Source organism: Aristolochia californica, unplaced genomic scaffold (genome assembly GCF_029961685.1).
Source record: "Aristolochia californica isolate CCGP_79_NKW_82.1479 unplaced genomic scaffold, dmAriCali1.0.hap1 SCAF_5, whole genome shotgun sequence".
Taxonomy (NCBI): Eukaryota; Viridiplantae; Streptophyta; class Magnoliopsida; order Piperales; family Aristolochiaceae; genus Aristolochia; species Aristolochia californica.
In genome coordinates, this window is record NW_027182214.1 from 11,757,135 (window position 1) to 11,774,363 (window position 17,229).

General features: G+C 36.7%; 1 non-coding gene across 1 annotated transcript; it reads right to left on the reverse strand.

Annotated features, from left to right (window-relative positions):
* Window positions 1-16,875: 16,875 nt before the first annotated feature.
* LOC137966759 (small nucleolar RNA R24) lies at window positions 16,876-16,966 on the reverse strand. The gene has a single exon (XR_011116251.1). It is a non-coding gene; the product is annotated as a small nucleolar RNA R24 (small nucleolar RNA).
* Between the last annotated feature and the right edge of the window lie 263 nt (window positions 16,967-17,229).

The following is a 17,229-nucleotide window of genomic DNA, read 5'->3' on the forward strand; positions in this document are numbered from 1 at the left end:
TAATGTGCGTTACTTCCAATAGAGGGCGATTCTTGCACTTAATTACTCCATTATACTGAAGAGTAAAGATATAGGATGATTGATGTATAATACCATGACTATGACAAAACACATAAAAAAATTTATTTATAAATTCCAAACCATTGTCAGTGTCAAGTACAATAATAGAAGTATCAAACTGATTTTCAATTTCATTATAAAAATGTTAAAACATATCAAGATTTCACCCACAGGAGATACACCCAAATACATCGAATAAAATCATCAATAAATGAAAGAAAATGCTTATAATGAACAATGTCAAATACTGGGTACAAGACTTGAGCCCTTAACTGTTATGCTCTCTAGCCATGGATCGAGTCACCCGGCGATCTCCTCTAGCTTCCAGATTGAATGATGAGGAAGGGAAGGATTTGGGGTTCTTGGAACGCCCAATGGTGAAGGACGTGAGCCTTGAAAGGAGCTCCCACGTTAGGCCTCTTTTGAGAGAGAACCTGATCTCATTTAGACTAATGATCAATGCTTGTTTTCATTCCTTCACTTGACGCCCTAAATAGGTCAAGGAAAACATCAAAGGTTCTATAATTACAATTAGACCCTTATGGAACTTCAAATTACAATTAAACCCCTAAGATACTGAAATACAAGTTTACTCCATCTATTCTCTTCTCCGGTTAGCCACTCTTGATGCTATGGAGTCCATAACATCACCCCCCTCCTGAAGAAAGAGCTTGTCCTCAAGCTCGAAAGTGGGAAATAGAGTCTGGAAGGACTCGAGTGTCTCCCAAGAGGCTTCTATCAATTCCTTGTCAGTCCACCGAACCAACACTTCCCAAGTGTTGTTAACTCGCCTGGCTTGAAGGATCTGAGCGGGCGTGGGCATGGACCTGCCATCTTTGAGAGGAGGCAGAGGGGTATGCAGCAGTGGTGAGTCTCCCTTGAACGGTTTGAGAAGGGAGACGTGGAAGACGTCATGGAGCTTGGCGTCTGGTGGTAGTTTCAAACGATACGCCACAGTGCCAATACGTTGCATGATCTGGAATGGCCCATAAAATTTTGGAGAGAGCTTATGGCGTTTGATGGCTGCAAGAGATAGTTGGCGGTATGGCTGAAGTTTGAGCCAAACAAATTCTCCAGGTGCAAAGGAAAGGGGACGGTGTCCTTTGTCATAAGTATGCTTCATAGTTGCTTGTGAACGTTGTAACTGAAGGCGGACTTGAGCAAGCATTGCATCTCTGTCCAGCAAGGGCGACTTGGGGTGGCTCAATGCGTGCAAATGTGAATCCTCTAGTTCCCGGCATGACAAAGCGTCTGCTGCCCTGTTGAGATAACCCGGTTTGTATTCCACTTGAAAATCGAATCTCATTAATTTGCTGAGCCAATGTTGTTGTGGGGATGTAGTAAGGCGCTGCTCCAATAAATATTTTAGGCTACAGTGGTCTGTCCTGATCACAAAAGGTCTGCCCCACAGATACGGCCGCCAATGCTGCACAACTTTGGCCAAACCGATAAGTTCCCTTTCATACGTGGCTAACTTGTGATGGTGAGGAGCGAGATGGCGGCTGAAATAGGCAATGGGGTGACCCTGTTGCTGCAAGACGGCACCAATCCCTCCCCCGGATGCATCACATTCTATGATGAAATTTTCGGCAAAGTTGGGCAATTGGATAACTGGTGCTGACGCTAATGCCTGTTTTAAGTTGTTAAATGAGGAGTCTGCCAACTGAGACCACTGAAAGGCATGCTTCTTCAGTAAATTATGCAATGGTGCTGCCAGGTGACCGTAGTCTTTGATAAATTTTCTATAATACCCTGCGAGACCAAGGAACCCTTTCAAAGCTGTAACGGTGTGAGGTGTGGGCCAATCCATCACCGATTGTATCTTGCTGAAATCTGGTTTCACCCCGGATGCTGAGATCACATGCCCCAAATAAGCTACTTCGGATGTGGCAAAGTCACATTTGGCACGATTGAGAAATAAATGGTGTGCTCGGAGAATGGTGAAAACCTGTCTCAATTGATGCAAGTGTGCTGCCCAAGTTTTGCTATAGACCAGGATATCGTCAAAAAAAACTAAAACATGCTTCCGTAAGAAAGGGCGAAATACCTGGTTCATAAGCGCTTGAAAGGTGGACGGGGCATTGGATAGCCCAAATGGCATCACCAAGAACTCGTAGTGACCATGGTGGGTGCGGAAGGCAGTTTTTTCGATATCCTCTGAATAAACCCGAATCTGATGGTAGCCAGATTTTAAGTCCAACTTTGTAAATAGTTGAGAGCCGTGTAGCTCATCCAATAATTCATCGACCACTGGAATTGGAAATTTATCTTTGATGGTGCGAGCATTGAGGTCACGGTAATCCACACAAAAGCGCCAAGATTTGTCTGATTTCTTTACGAGTAATACCGGGGATGAAAAAGGAGAACGACTAGGCTGAATAATACCTTGGTGTAGCATTTGTTGACATTGTCGTTCTATCTCATCTTTTTGCACATGGGGATAGCGGTAGGGACGCACTACCACTGGTTCTGTGCCCATCTTCAAACGAATTCTGTGATCACACTCTCTTATAGGAGGAAGGTCGGCAGGTGCCTGAAATAAATCAGCATATTCGGCCAACAATGAAGCTAAGTTATCCCCTGTTGAAGGATCCACCGAAAGTGTGTGGAGGCTGCATGGCCTCTGGGCGCTATTGCCATGGAGGGTGATCGGATGGGTGTCCTGGTTAAAACTCATGGTCAGGGATTGGAAATCCCATAAGATCGGACCCAATCGCTGTAGCCATTTAATTCCCAAGACAAGGTCAAACCCAGCCAGCGGTATGACCAAAAAATCTGCTACAAAGGAGTGACCTTCAATAGTAAAGGGCACTGCTGAACCGAACCCCACTGTGGTGACCTTGTCACCGTTAGCCACTGAGACTGATATTCCTGATTTCTGCTGTAGTGATAACCCCAACTGTTGTGCTGCCTGGCTGCTTATAAAATTATGTGTGCTGCCTGAGTCCACGAGTGCTAGCAGAATATGATGGTTCATGGTGGCATGGACCTGCATGGTATTTGTGCTATGCAGTCCGGTCATGGCATGGAGGGAGATCTCTGGTGTTTCCTCCTCGGTTTGGTCCATATCCTCTTGAAAGTCATCCTCTGAGGGGTCTTCTATTTCTACCCAAAATAGTCTTTTGCATAGATGGCCCTTGACGAATTTCTCATCACAATTGAAACATAGGCCCTGAGCCCTCCTCTGATCAATTTCTGCTTTTGTCAGACGTTTGATAAATCCTGGTGGGGGTGTAAAGGCTGGTGGTGATGGTTGGTTGGGAGGAGGCCTGGGGTGAGTGGGATAAGGGCCATGGGGCTGTGGGCGAGGTTGCCAAGGAGGACGTTTGTTTAAGGACTCACGGAAGAGGCGTTGTTTGGTGTCCAATGCTCTTGCCAAATTCATGGCGTGGGCTAGGGAGGTGGGGGCTTCCAATTCCACTTCTAGGCGAAGGGGTTCTACCAGGCCAGCCGTGAACAAATTGACATAAAGTTCAGGTCGGACCAAATGACTTGCACGAGCAAGTTTTTCTTGGAACAATTTCTGATATTGTTCTATAGTGCCAAGCTGTTTTAGATTGACCAAATCCCCAACTGGGTTGCTGCGAAGCGGAGGACCAAACCGTAGCATACAATTTTCTTTGAAAAATTCCCAATCATAGACCACAAATTCGTTTTTGAATTGATGAAACCACATAAGCGCTTCATCGAGCATGTGGAAGGCGGCTAATTGAACCTTGCCTTCGGGCAGAGTTCCTTGATTGGAAAAGAAATGATCACACCTGTGCAACCACATTAAAGGGTCGGAGGACCCATCATACGTTGGAAAATCAAGCTTTGTGTACCTTGGCACGGTAGGAGGGGCTGGATTGAGGCCCCCACGAGGTTGAGGTGTTTGGCGCAGGGGAGGAGGTGGAGGCGTTGGCAGAGGGTTGAGAGGATCTGCTGGACGTGATGAGGATGCCATCTGGACTGAAAGCTGGGTGAATCCTTCTTCCATGCGTGACAACAACATCTGGAATTTTCCCTCCAAGCCATCGATTTGAGATTGAAGACCAGCATGGTTTTCTTCCACAAAATTTTGAATTTCTGCAGGTGAAGAGGAATCACCAAGGGTGGTCCTGTCTGATACCACGTTGTTATGCTCTCTAGCCATGGATTGAGTCACCCGGCGATCTCCTCTAGCTTCCAGATTGAATGATGAGGAAGGGAAGGATTTGGGGTTCTTGGAACGCCCAATGGTGAAGGACGTGAGCCTTGAAAGGAGCTCCCACGTTAGGCCTCTTTTGAGAGAGAACCTGATCTCATTTAGACTAATGATCAATGCTTGTTTTCATTCCTTCACCTGACGCCCTAAATAGGTCAAGGAAAACATCAAAGGTTCTATAATTACAATTAGACCCTTATGGAACTTCAAATTACAATTAAACCCCTAAGATACTGAAATACAAGTTTACTCCATCTATTCTCTTCTCCGGTTAGCCACTCTTGATGCTATGGAGTCCATAACATTAACATCAAAATGAACAATGTAAAAAAAAACAACTACTTTTGGATTGGCTTAAATGAAATGAAGTCTAGAGATGTTTGCTCAGTTGATGAGTTAGATTGAAATGTAAAACTGGAAGGAAATGCAGGAAAAAGGCAAACCAATTTTGCAGAAGAGGAATGGCCTAGGTGTAGATATCACCGTAAAGTTGAGACTGTTGAATGTAGAGCTAGTTAAACATCTTGTAAGTGGCTCTCCAAACTATAATCCGTCTCTTTCACATGCGGAAACAATCGTTCTCCTCGTTGTGAGATCCTGAAACACATAGTGAGAAGGGTTAAAAGTGACAAAACAACTCATAAATTTAGTGAGTTAACTAACTTATAACAAATTAAGGGAAAATTTAGGAACAAACAACACATACTAAGGTGACATGAATGAAGATGGAACTAGAGTACTCATTCCTTGAACCAATGAAATGGATCCATCACCTAAGGTGACATGTTTAATAGTAGAAAGCTCTTTTAAGTCAGAAAATTAAGATAATGTACCAGACAAAAATGGGTAGTAGCTCTTGTGTCAAGAACCCAAATGGACGAAGGATGCACACGAAGAGCTGGTGTGCCTGAACTAGCCTGAGTGGCTATAGGAATGTAAGACTGAGCCATAGATGTTGAAGAAGAAGCATCAGTCAATTGTGCCATAATTTGTACTAGTTGTTATATTTCATTAGATGCCCCATGTATAACATTCACTATAGGTCCAATAGATGCTTTTGTGCTATCATGAACAAGAAAATTTGCCCATGTAGGCTTACCGAATTTAGTCTTACACTTGTAAGAAAAATGGTTGGAGTCGCCACAATGAATACATTTTCTGTGAGGTCTAACATCACCCTTTCCTCCTTTGACTTGGCTATCTCTTTGTCTGCCTCTAGCACTTCCATCTCGACTTCTAGCGGATTCAGATTTACCCAAAGCATTGAGTGCAGACATAGTACCATTGGTCACATCTTTGCTTCCCTGGGTTATAATAGCAAACTTTGCGTGTAAGTATTTTCTTAAGCAATGGATAAAGATTGTATTTCCTCTTGGGCTAATAGTTGTGCCTAAATTGCATCAACTAGGACATAATCTAACTATCTTCAACTTCCCAGTCATCATCTAGAGGGACAAGAGGATCCTCCCTAATGAACTTTGACTTCCTTTACACTTTTAGATATATGTGAATTGATTTTGATCTACGGAGATAGTTTTTACATTCAATATCTCAAATGTAATCAAAATCAGATATTTTCCCTCTGAATTTCCATATTTTCTTATTGGGGTGATGATTTCACCATAAACAACCATAAAAATAACAATAGAATAATACTCACTTCGACCCTAATTTGGCTTTACACCACAATTGCACAAGTCCCAATCGTGGGCCTCAGTACAAAACAAGAGGGTAGGGTAAACAAACTCAATGTGTGCCGTTCACCAAGATATTGAGTAATCAATCTATGCAATTAAATAACATAAGTCACAAATCCAACAAATTGGGGCTGGTATCAGTCTTTTCTGGATGATGTAGGCTGGGCGATAGTAATAGGGGTATGCCCAACTCAAAAATAAGTAGATTCAAGTTGATGAACCCTCATGAGGCAGTAATCAGTCTCATAACTACTCAATCTATAGTAGAGGCCATCAACCCTAAGGTTATGGTAGTAAGAGAAAACTAAAGTTTAGATTTTTGCCAACAATCAAACCCAAATCTCGAGGAATCCCACCTAGGAATTCACATTCTTCAATGGAGAGAACTGGCGAAGAGTAGAGGCCTCCAACTAAGATTTACTACTCTGATACCATGAAAAATTATACAATTGAAGAATTTAGATAGGAGAATTGAGAAGGGGAAGAAGGAGAGAGAGATGAGAGAAGAGAGAGTTATGGAAAGACTCTTGTTGGGGGTGTCAAGCTCGTTACCCATCCTCTTTAATAACTTAAGTTAAAATTACAGCTCGTGGTTATACACTTAAATTCATTTAACTCTTTATATCTTCAACTATACATATCCAAATAACATGAAACTTGAAGTAGAGATAGATATAAACATGCAGAACAATATAAAACCTACTATAGAGATCACATCTTATGTAAAAAGACAAAACTACCTTTCAACTATTTTTCTAATAGTAACCTTTTAATACAATCAATGGTGAGATGTCAAGCCAAGAAAACTTAATGTGAGCCACTCAGTGGAACATAGATTTCTAACAGAATAGAAACAAGGTATTGATAGTCTGATAAGGTTGTGCATTGTCTCGGTGGGAGGAGAATATGGTTTTGACTCTTTGCATGGTTAGCCTACATTTTATAATTCATAGATGTTGTCCTGAAATGTGTACCAATAAATAAAATATTTCAAAACTAAAGTAATTTTTTTATAAAATATCTTAAATTTGTAATAAAATGTTTTAAATAGATTAGAAGAAGATTTTTTGAATTAATTAATATACGAATTTTATATTTTATTATAGTAAACAGATGGTAATGAAATGTCTACAAATAAATTAGATTTTTGAAATCTAAAAATAATTATTAATAAATATTTTTTAAAATAAGAAATATCTTAAATCGATAATGAAAGGTTTTAAAAAGATTAGAAGATGATTATTTAATTAGTTAATATATAAATATTATATTTTATTAAAATAAATAGAAGCTAATAAAATGAGTATCGATAAATAAGATTTTTAAAATATAATATTTTTTTAAATTTGAAAATATCTTAAATCGACAATTAAAGGAGTTATATAGATTAAAAACACGATTTTTAATTAATTAATATAAAATTTTTTTTAATGAAAATAATAAAGAATGTAATGAAACATGTATCGGTAAATAAGATTTTTTAAAAAAAATATTTTTTTATAAAATATTCAAAAAAAAAAATCTTAAATTGATAATGAAATGTGCACCAACTAATAAGATTTTTTAAATAATTAAAATATAATTTTTTTATTTTTTAATAAAAGAAGGTAATGAAACGCGTACAATCAAATAAGATTTTTAAAAACTAAAATAAATTTAAATTATAAAAAACTTAAATATAAAATGAAAGGAAAACGACAGAAAAAAGTCATGCTGACATGGTAGCATACATGATGCTGACGTTGTAATTGATGATGCGTCAGATGATGTGGCACATGCTCTCTTCAGATGGTGACATGGTAAAATGATGTGGTGCCATGTTGGAGGTCAGAATTGACGTGTCGCATTGGACTTTCAAAGTGGCAATTGATTGGTCAAAGTTGGTTATATTTAAATGTAAGTTTGTGAGTTCGTTATTTTCATTTTTTTTAAATACTTAGTTTAGTAAAATTCTCGTAATAGTAATGTCTTTTAAGGTTAAGATGTAAAACTTCTAATAGAACTTTTTTGGAGCAATGCTCAGGGTCTCCTCTTTCAGTTTGGCTTACTTATCTACATCGGTTGCATATCTTCTGCATTGTCAACTCTAAAAAAATTTGTCAACCCCCAAAAATTCTCTTGAGGTCATAGTTGGTCAAAGTATTTTTTTAAGTTGTTTCTGTTCTACCGTTATAGACTCCTTATTACTATGGTACTTTTATCTTCCTTTCATTCGCCCATAACCCTATTACTCAATTACCTTTATCTTATATAGAATTTAGGATCTCATGAAAGGAACTTTAGATCAATGAGGAAGAAGAAGAAGAAGAGAGAAGGAGAGGAGAAGAAGAAGGATGTGGAAGGAGAGAGTTTGGATTAAGGGAGAAGAGGTTTGCATCATAGAGAAAATGAGGGTTGGACGAATTTGTGGAAAGAGAGGAGAGTGCTACAATGCTCTACCTCTTAGCCAATGCCTTTATTTATAGCCTTTACAATGCCCTTAGTGCTACAACTTGATGAAATAAAAGTCATAAAAAGAACACATATTTACACATCTATGCCATCTTTAAGTGAAGTATCATATTTCACACATATGCAACTCCTTTGACGTGTGAGTTTTTTGCCTTGAGCTCGTGGGCTTATCTTCCAACACTCCCCCTCAAGCTAGAGGAGAAAGACATCATAAATACCCAACTTTCCACATATAAACGATATGATTTTAGATGTAACAGGTTTAGTGAGAATATCAGCTACTTGCTCTTGAGATGACACATGTTTGAGAGAGATTATTCCTGCTTGAAACTTCTCCCGTATAAAATGACAATCCACCTCAATATGTTTAGTTATTTCATGAAAAACTGGATTTGAAGTAATATGAATGGCTACTTGATTATCACAATGCAGACCCTTGGACCCTTTTTTATAAAAACCTAATTCGGTAAGAAGGGTCCTAACCCATTAGAGTTCACTAACGGTATGGGCCATAGCTCTGTATTCTGCTTCGGTACTAGATCTTGCAACCACATTTTGCTTCGTACTTTTCCATGTAACCAAGTTTCCTCCAACCAGAGTACAATATCCTGATGTAGATTTTCTATCATCAGTTGATCCAGCCCAATCTGTATCTGAGAAGCCTTCTATGTTGCAGTGCCCATATTTTTATACATCAATCATCTTCCTAGAGCTCCTTTTAGGTATCGTAATATTCTCTTTAAAGCCTGCCAGTGGGTAATTTGTGGTTTGTGCATGAATTGGCTCACCATACTTACAACATATGATATGTCTGGCCTAGTTACCGTGAAATAAATTAGTTTTCCCATGAGTCTTTGATATTTGCCAATATCAATATCTTCTTCATTTGTGGCACATAATTTTACATTTTTATCCATAGGTGTGTCGACTGGTCGACAACCCTTCATTCATGTTTCTTCAAAGAGATTCAAGACATATTTCCTCTGAGACAATATTATCCCATGTTTGGATTGAAGAAATTCTATACCCAAAAAATATTTAAGCATACCAAGATTTTTAGTCTTGAATTCCTGACATATCATCTTCTTCACCTCTTGTATGCTCAGAGCATCATCACCTGTTAAGATAATATCATCAACATATATGGTCAATAATATTTTCCCTTTGACGGTATCTTTATAATATGTGGAATGATCAACCGACCACCGATGAAAACCAAACCGTAGAAGTGTTTGACAAAATTTATCAAACCAAGCCCGAGGGGACTGCTTAAGCCCATATAAAGATTTTTTTAATCGGCATACTGCCTCCCCCTCAACCACATAACCAGGTGGTTGAACCATATAAATTTCCTCACTTATATCACAATTTAAAAAAACATTTTTAACATCCAATTGATAGACGGGCCATGATTATTAGATCTAAGGATTTGAATTTTCTTCCCAAATTGTGCCAAGACCATAGCATGAAAATTTTTAAACAAAGGAAGAATTTCTGAACACTCTTTAAATAAATATAACCAAGTTACTCGAGTAAAATCATCATAAAAAATGACAAAATATTTAACTTGGGGAAATATTTGAGACACATAAAGGTCCCCATACATCATAATGTATTAGCTCAAAAGGTGCAATTTTTGTAGTTGTAAGACGAGGAGAATATGTACTCCTTATATGTTTACATAATTGACAAATCTCACAACTGAAAGTAGAAAGTTCTTTTAAGGATGGATGCAAAGAACAAAGTGAAGGGGTAGACGGATGACCAAGCCGGTTGTGCCAAAGTTGGGCCATGGATGTAGTGGATGATAATGCAGCTAATGGTGGAACAGTGAAGTAGTACAAGCGCCCCTTTTCATGGCCGCCACCAATCACCTGCTTCGTAGTGAGATCCTGAAATACACAAGAAGACGGTGAGAAGGTGATAAAGCAATTTAATTGCTTGGTTAATTGACTAACCGAGAGCAAATTTAAAGGAAATTGAGGGACAAACAAAACATTTTGAAAGGGAATAGATGAGTTAAGAGAGGAGGAACCTTTGCCAAGGACCTTGGTTTGGGCACCATTAGCAATAGTAACAAATTTCTGAGGACGACAAAGAGATAAGGACTACAACAAGTGTTTGCTACCTGATAGATGTTCGAAGGCCCCGAAGTCGATGATCCAAGAGGAAGAGGAAGAAGAGGAAGAAAGCATACCTGAGGCAATAGTAGTAGCAACAGTAGATGATGGGGGAGTAGAGGATTCCATGAAGGACTTCATTTTCTGAAATGCAACATAGTCTTCAGTAGTAAGACTCACATTTCTGGAAGATGATTCAGCCTTATCTTCATGTTTCTCAAAGCTAACAGAGACTGGGTTAGCCGTTGCCCAATCAGGCTTGCCATGAAGTTTCCAGCATGTTGCCACAAGGTGGTTCTGAGCACCACAGTAAGTGCAAAGTCGAGGCTCAGTATGGGAATTATTCGGACCCATTCGACCCCCTCTATTTTCAGCTCCTCTCATAGTTCTACCTGCTCTCATAATTCTGCCCCGTCCTCAGTATGATGAAGATGTACCCCGATTGTCGGAGAACATCGTCGATGGGGCATCAATAGGGAAGGAGGGGATGGATCAGGTATCCGAAGTAATGTAGCACTAATGTGACGGAAGGATGGAAGAGCGGAAGAACTTAGAAGCTGAGTTTTTGCAACCTCAAGGTAAGGTTTAATATTCGATAAGCAAATGGTTGTTGCCAAGGCTTCTCATTATCGTTCTTGAATGGAAATATCAGTGGAGTATGGCTGAGCTATTCTCCATTCTTGGAGAAGGCCCCAAAATCGGGCAAAAAAATCGTGAATATTATCTCCATGTTTAGTATGCAGCATATTATGTAAGACATCATATACTTTTTGTAATGAAGTAGTACTTGAGTAAAGCTTAGCACAAGTTTCCCATATGTCCTTGGCGGTTTCCAAGTGGACCACATTGTTGGCCACATGCTCTTCCATGCTATTGACGAGCCAACTTATCACCATGTTATCATTTTTAACCCACTTGTGGTAGGTCTCATCTTCTTCATCAATCGGATGAGGAAATTTAATAACGTGGCTTAAGAGGTCACGAGTAATAAGAACCCTCCGGACCGATTGTGACCAGCTCATGTAATTGGAGAGACCTCTTAGTGGAATCGTAGTAATACAGAGTGTATCACTCTTATTACTGTTGTGTCCACTCTCCATGATGAGGCAAGTCAAATGTTGAGGTCAAGGGAAGGGGCTTTCTTTAATTAACAATTACTCAATGTAATTTGAAGAACCCGTGGACCAAATCAGTCACCAATAAGGAGAACAAGAAACCAATTTCTTTCACGAGAGCAAGCACCAACTTATCAAAAAATTTGTGCCTTTAGCAAGTGAGAATAAAATCCAACCATCACTCAATTCCTCTTGTATTCTTAAAAACAAAGAGAAGAAGGTAGATGCAACTGATTAGGCCTTAATCCAAACTCCAAGACAAACCGAGAGAGAAAAAAAAATATTTAGAGAAGATTTAAAAGCAAATCAAGATACTTGAAAGAAATTTATCTTCAGCTCATGGGATACGTCAACGTAAAAAAAAAATTCAATTGTTGAAGTTCAAAAGAAACCACAAAAGGTAAATGACTGTTGTAATTTCACCAAACATATAATGGGCATCCAACAACATAATACAAACCCATGAGCAACATTAAGAAGGAGAAGTTACAGCAATATGTGCTGGAATTCTACCTCAAATGAGATTGATCCAAGTTACATAAAGGTAATTGAATCTCAACCATCAATCCTAATAAGACACAAACAACAAATGATCTTGATCACGCTTGTAATTGATTTACAAGAAGATCAAGATTATAACATCAATTTAGTCATAAAAATAAATATTCACAACATATAAAGATTTATCTTGACTTGATGTGATTCAAAGTTCAAGATGTAGAAAAATAGTAAAGAGGAGTATGTAAATAAGGAAAAGAAATAAAATGTAAATAAGAAGAGAATGAACTTATCTCTTCATGACTGAACTCCTTCTTTTACAACTTCTTGAACAGATTCCATAATAACTTCATCAAGAGGGATCCTAAACTCCTTGTTCTGATACCATGTAGAATTTAGGATCTCATGAAAGGAACTTTAGATCAACGAGGAAGAAGAAGAAGAAGAGAGAAGGAGAAGAGAAGAAGAAGGACGTGGAAGGAGAGAGTTTGGATTAAGGGAGAAGAGGTTTGCGTCAAAGAGAAAATGAGGCTTGGACGAATTTGTGGAAAGAGAGGAGAGTGCTATAATGCTCTACCTCTTAGCCAATGCCTTTATTTATAGTCTTTACAATGCCCTTAGGGCTACAACTTGATGAAAATAACACATATTTACACATCTATGCCATCTTTAAGTGAAGTATCATATTTCACACATATGCAAATCCTTTGAAGTGTGAGTTTCTTGCCTTGAGCTTGTGGGCTTGAGCCCATCTTCCAACATCTTACCATCCTTTTTTTTACTCTTGTTTACCCCTTTAGGCCAACCTCTTTGTGCGTTGTTTCCGTTGGTCCTTTTTTTCTATATGCATGTTTTTAAGTCCATAAATCTTTTTTATCGGTACATTTAAGGTGGATCTTACCATCATCCTTTGAGTGTCTAACATTACCCCTTTTAGTGATTATTATCCCTATTTTTTAAAAAATCCTATAAAGTTGGTTTCGACATTTTTTATCAGCCATGTTTTTCTACGAAAGATTCTACAAGCTAAACCAAGCCTAGTCACTTTTATTACTCTATTGATTTGATGTATGTCTTTAAAAAAAATTATGTGTAAGAATTTGTGAGTGTTGCAATGGTTGCTCCTCCTTTTGATTAATTTTCTTTACATGTCAGAATTCTATTTTAAAGTTGAGTGTTGTAGTGGTTGCATCTCCTTCTAGAAGCGAAGTATAAGTGTAATTATCACTTCCTATTTTAAAGTTGAGTGTTGTAGTGGTTGCATCTCCTTCTAGAATTGAAGTATATCACATAGGAAGAAGAAGTATAATCTACAACGAAAAGAAAGTACAATCTATAATAAAGAATTCCATATGTTGTGGTAATCAAATTTTAAATGACCAGAATATCTACGTCTGGGAGAGTACAATATGAACAATTTTCCTTGAAGACCAAGAATCTTTTTCATTCCAAACTGAATTTACATACTCTAGATTGAAAGAGAGTGTTGAAGAATAGACATGAAAGAGTCTTACGTGACTCTTACAACAAGAAGTTTCACGGAGCTAGAATTAATATGGTGGAGTCTAAGAGGAGTTTGATGTGAAAGAGGTCACCAAGAAGAATGTCAATTAAAGGTATTTTAGTTATGTTAGTCTTTTCATTATGTCTAATTTTTTAATTGCTCTAGGAGTGTTTGACTTTTGATGTAACTGAGAAATTGGTACTTTAATTGTAATATGATTTTAGTTGTTTCCTCTGTTATAAATAGAAGCTCATTGTACTCAATTATAATCAATGTAATGAATTAATTCTCTCTTCCGAAAATTCAACAAAGAGTATAGGTTACTTGGGGAAAACTTGTACAAACTCCAATGGAGATGGGCATAATCTTCATGAAAATGATAGTACAGAACTCAGGGACAAGACCACACACTGGAGGGTGATTGAGCTGAGGATATTATTGAAGAAGAAGACGGATTTCCACCTTGCACGAAAAAAAATGATGGGTCCAAAATAGAATTTATAAATTTGACGGTTTAGAGGGAGGTGGATGTCTATGTATTAATATATAAAACTTATTTGGAGTGTAGATGATGATCATAGAAATTAAGGGTCTGTTTAGTGGCCTTCCACTTCCAAGTTTCTAGCCGCAATGCATTTGTTTTGGTCAAATTAATTATCTCCTGCATCTCTAACAGTGAAATTCTGGTTCTTCATCCCTCCTGTATCTCTTTTTGTTCGTTCATTCTTCTCCTCTTCTCTTTGTATAAGAATACTGGAGCCTTGCTCCTTGAGCATGATCATCTTTTAGTTTTCTCCTTTCACATCTCATAATTGACAAAATTTTTCTAAATCATCTCAACTAAAATAATCTAAAGAAACAAATACATCTCATTGAACTCCCCATCCCCCATCTTAATTAACGTTGTTACATACATTAATCTAAATTGATTGATGCTTTCTCTTGCGTAGACCACTAAAAATCCTCAAATTACTCTCTTACATGGTAAGTGAAAGTGAATTACTTTTTGTGTTAGGGTGTACAATGAGAAGTGCAGTGTAAAACATTTTTGTGTGTTAGTATGCACAATGGAAAGTGAAGTATAAACTGTAGAGAGAATTTTTATTAGTTAAAAATTCGAATAGATTTAACTTTTATAATTTTTACATAATTTTTATTAATAAACTAATAGATATATTTTAACTTGTGATAAGGTATAAATAATTTAAAAATTGAAGTAAGATTATTTAATTAATTAAATAAACAAAAATAAAATAAAAAACAAATAATGATTTTTTAATATTAAAATATTTAATCAAATTATTCTTTTTTTAGTGTTTAAATTCTCACTCTTAAACTGATAGTTAAATATAATATTAATCATCATTAATTTATATAAAAAGATATTTTATTAGATCTATTACCTCTTATAAGATAGTTGAACTTAAACTTTTCTATTGATAAACTAAGATAGATTTTAACTTTTCATGAATTCATAAATAATTAAAAATTGAATCAAGATGATTAAATTAATTAAATATATAAAAATAAAATAATTAAACAAATATTGAATTTTATAATATCAAAATAGTTAATCAATTAATTACTGGTGGCTTCAAACTTGTAGAAATTTTGGTGCATATGACACGTGTAAATGACTATGAGATTTCTTCTACTTCTCATGTACCTCCTTTATCTTGATATCAACAACAACTTCAATCTAGTTTTCCTGTTCAATACTCACCATTATTGATTGATCAATTATTCAGAGACAAATTGGTTTTCTTTAGTAATTGTTTTTAGTGGAAAAATACTTGAAACCTCTTTTAGTTATTTCTCGAGAACAAAGTAAATCTACATGATATAAATCTTTGACATAGCATTATTTAACTGAACATAATACTTCATAGATAATGTCAAAGAATAGTATTTATTTACTTGAAGAGAGAGAACAACATTCGTATTATCTCAAACGTTTAGGAATATACTACTCATAAAAACTCCCACAAACATTTTGGTTTCTTTTACTTTTTCTATTCCAAGCTTCCCACAAGCATGAATCCATACAACTATCAATCACGAGGCGTGAAGAACAATTTCCTAGTTCAAACCAACATTTTATTACCAAAATGATTGGAGAATCCACCGAATCGGCAGTGATAAGAACATCTAATTATCAAAAGAGACAAAAAAACAAAAGGCCAAAATAATATTGATAGAATTGTTAATAGATAGAAAGGAAAATTCTCATTTAATGAAAGCTACCTACAAACCGAACACAACTTTTACTTTCTAACAACACTTCCCAACGTCTGGTGCACTGCACTCAGCCTTGCAAGGGCCTCTAGCTTCAAATCAAGTTTAAGTAGTAATTATCAGCAACCTGAGTGCAAACAACAGAACTAGGTCAGTGTTGCATGAATTGGAGAATATCAAGTCCCCATAGCTAGGTAATCTAATTTAAATTTTATGCATCTTCACTAACTGTCCATATCCGATACTCACTCAACATATAAGAGCAAATTTCATGAGTTTAAAACATTTCATAATCTAGATCAATATAACTATCACTTCTATCACTATTACTTCCGCCATCATCTCCAATTGCCTTCATCTTCTCATTTTTACTATTTTCTCTTTTCCAATCATGAATTCGAGAGTCCCATTAAGAGCTACAGTAGTCACAATTGCTTATTCCTATTTCAAAAGATGGGTGCCATAAGAACTTCATGACCAAAAATATGCCATTGCAAGCTAGTGATGAACAGATGATTGCCTGATTCTTCAGTCACTAACACTAAATTTATACATCAGATTATGTTGTGTTTCACAAAGAAAAAACTTTAGGGAAATGGAAAGGGAGAAGAAAGAGAATGAAACAAGTGAACATGAGCTTAAAGAGGATGTTAGCAAAGGGTACAAAAAAAAAAAAAAAAGAATGGGAATCATAATAAGCATATGTGGAGGTCATTTACCCCTATAAATGGTCATGTACAAAATATAGCACAATCATTGATGATATATTCCTCAATGAATTTATTAATAAATTGAAATGAAATCATACTTCAATTACTCTGTGAACCAAAATACCATCTATGTGAAACCTATAAAAAGTAGACATTAGAAAGCACCAACAAATAAACGATACATTTAATAAAATAAAAGAAGATAATTGCTCTAACTTGAGTTCATTTGACCCAAAAAAATGTCAGACATAAATTGCATTGAAATCAAACAGAAAACATAAAATCCTCTTGATTATGCAAATGCTCATAAGCCAATCGTAAAAAAGGTATTTCATGGAAGAACCATTTTACAATGGTGCTTCTTACATGATAGCTGCTTTTCATTGCATTAGGACTATATTGAACACAAAAATTGGTTTCTTTAAACCTACTCTATTTAATTTGCATTTGGAGGGGGGGGGGGGGGGGGGGGGGGGATGGGGGGAGGTGGTTGAGAGGGTTAGTCAACAAACACAAAAATTTGAAGTTCATCGTCATTTCATTCATCTATATGAACTTTATCTTCGAACTGAGCGTTAGTGTGGATGAGAAAAATATGGAAAATAAGAGAATTAGTAACTTGTAATAGCATACTTAAATTAAAATATAATACT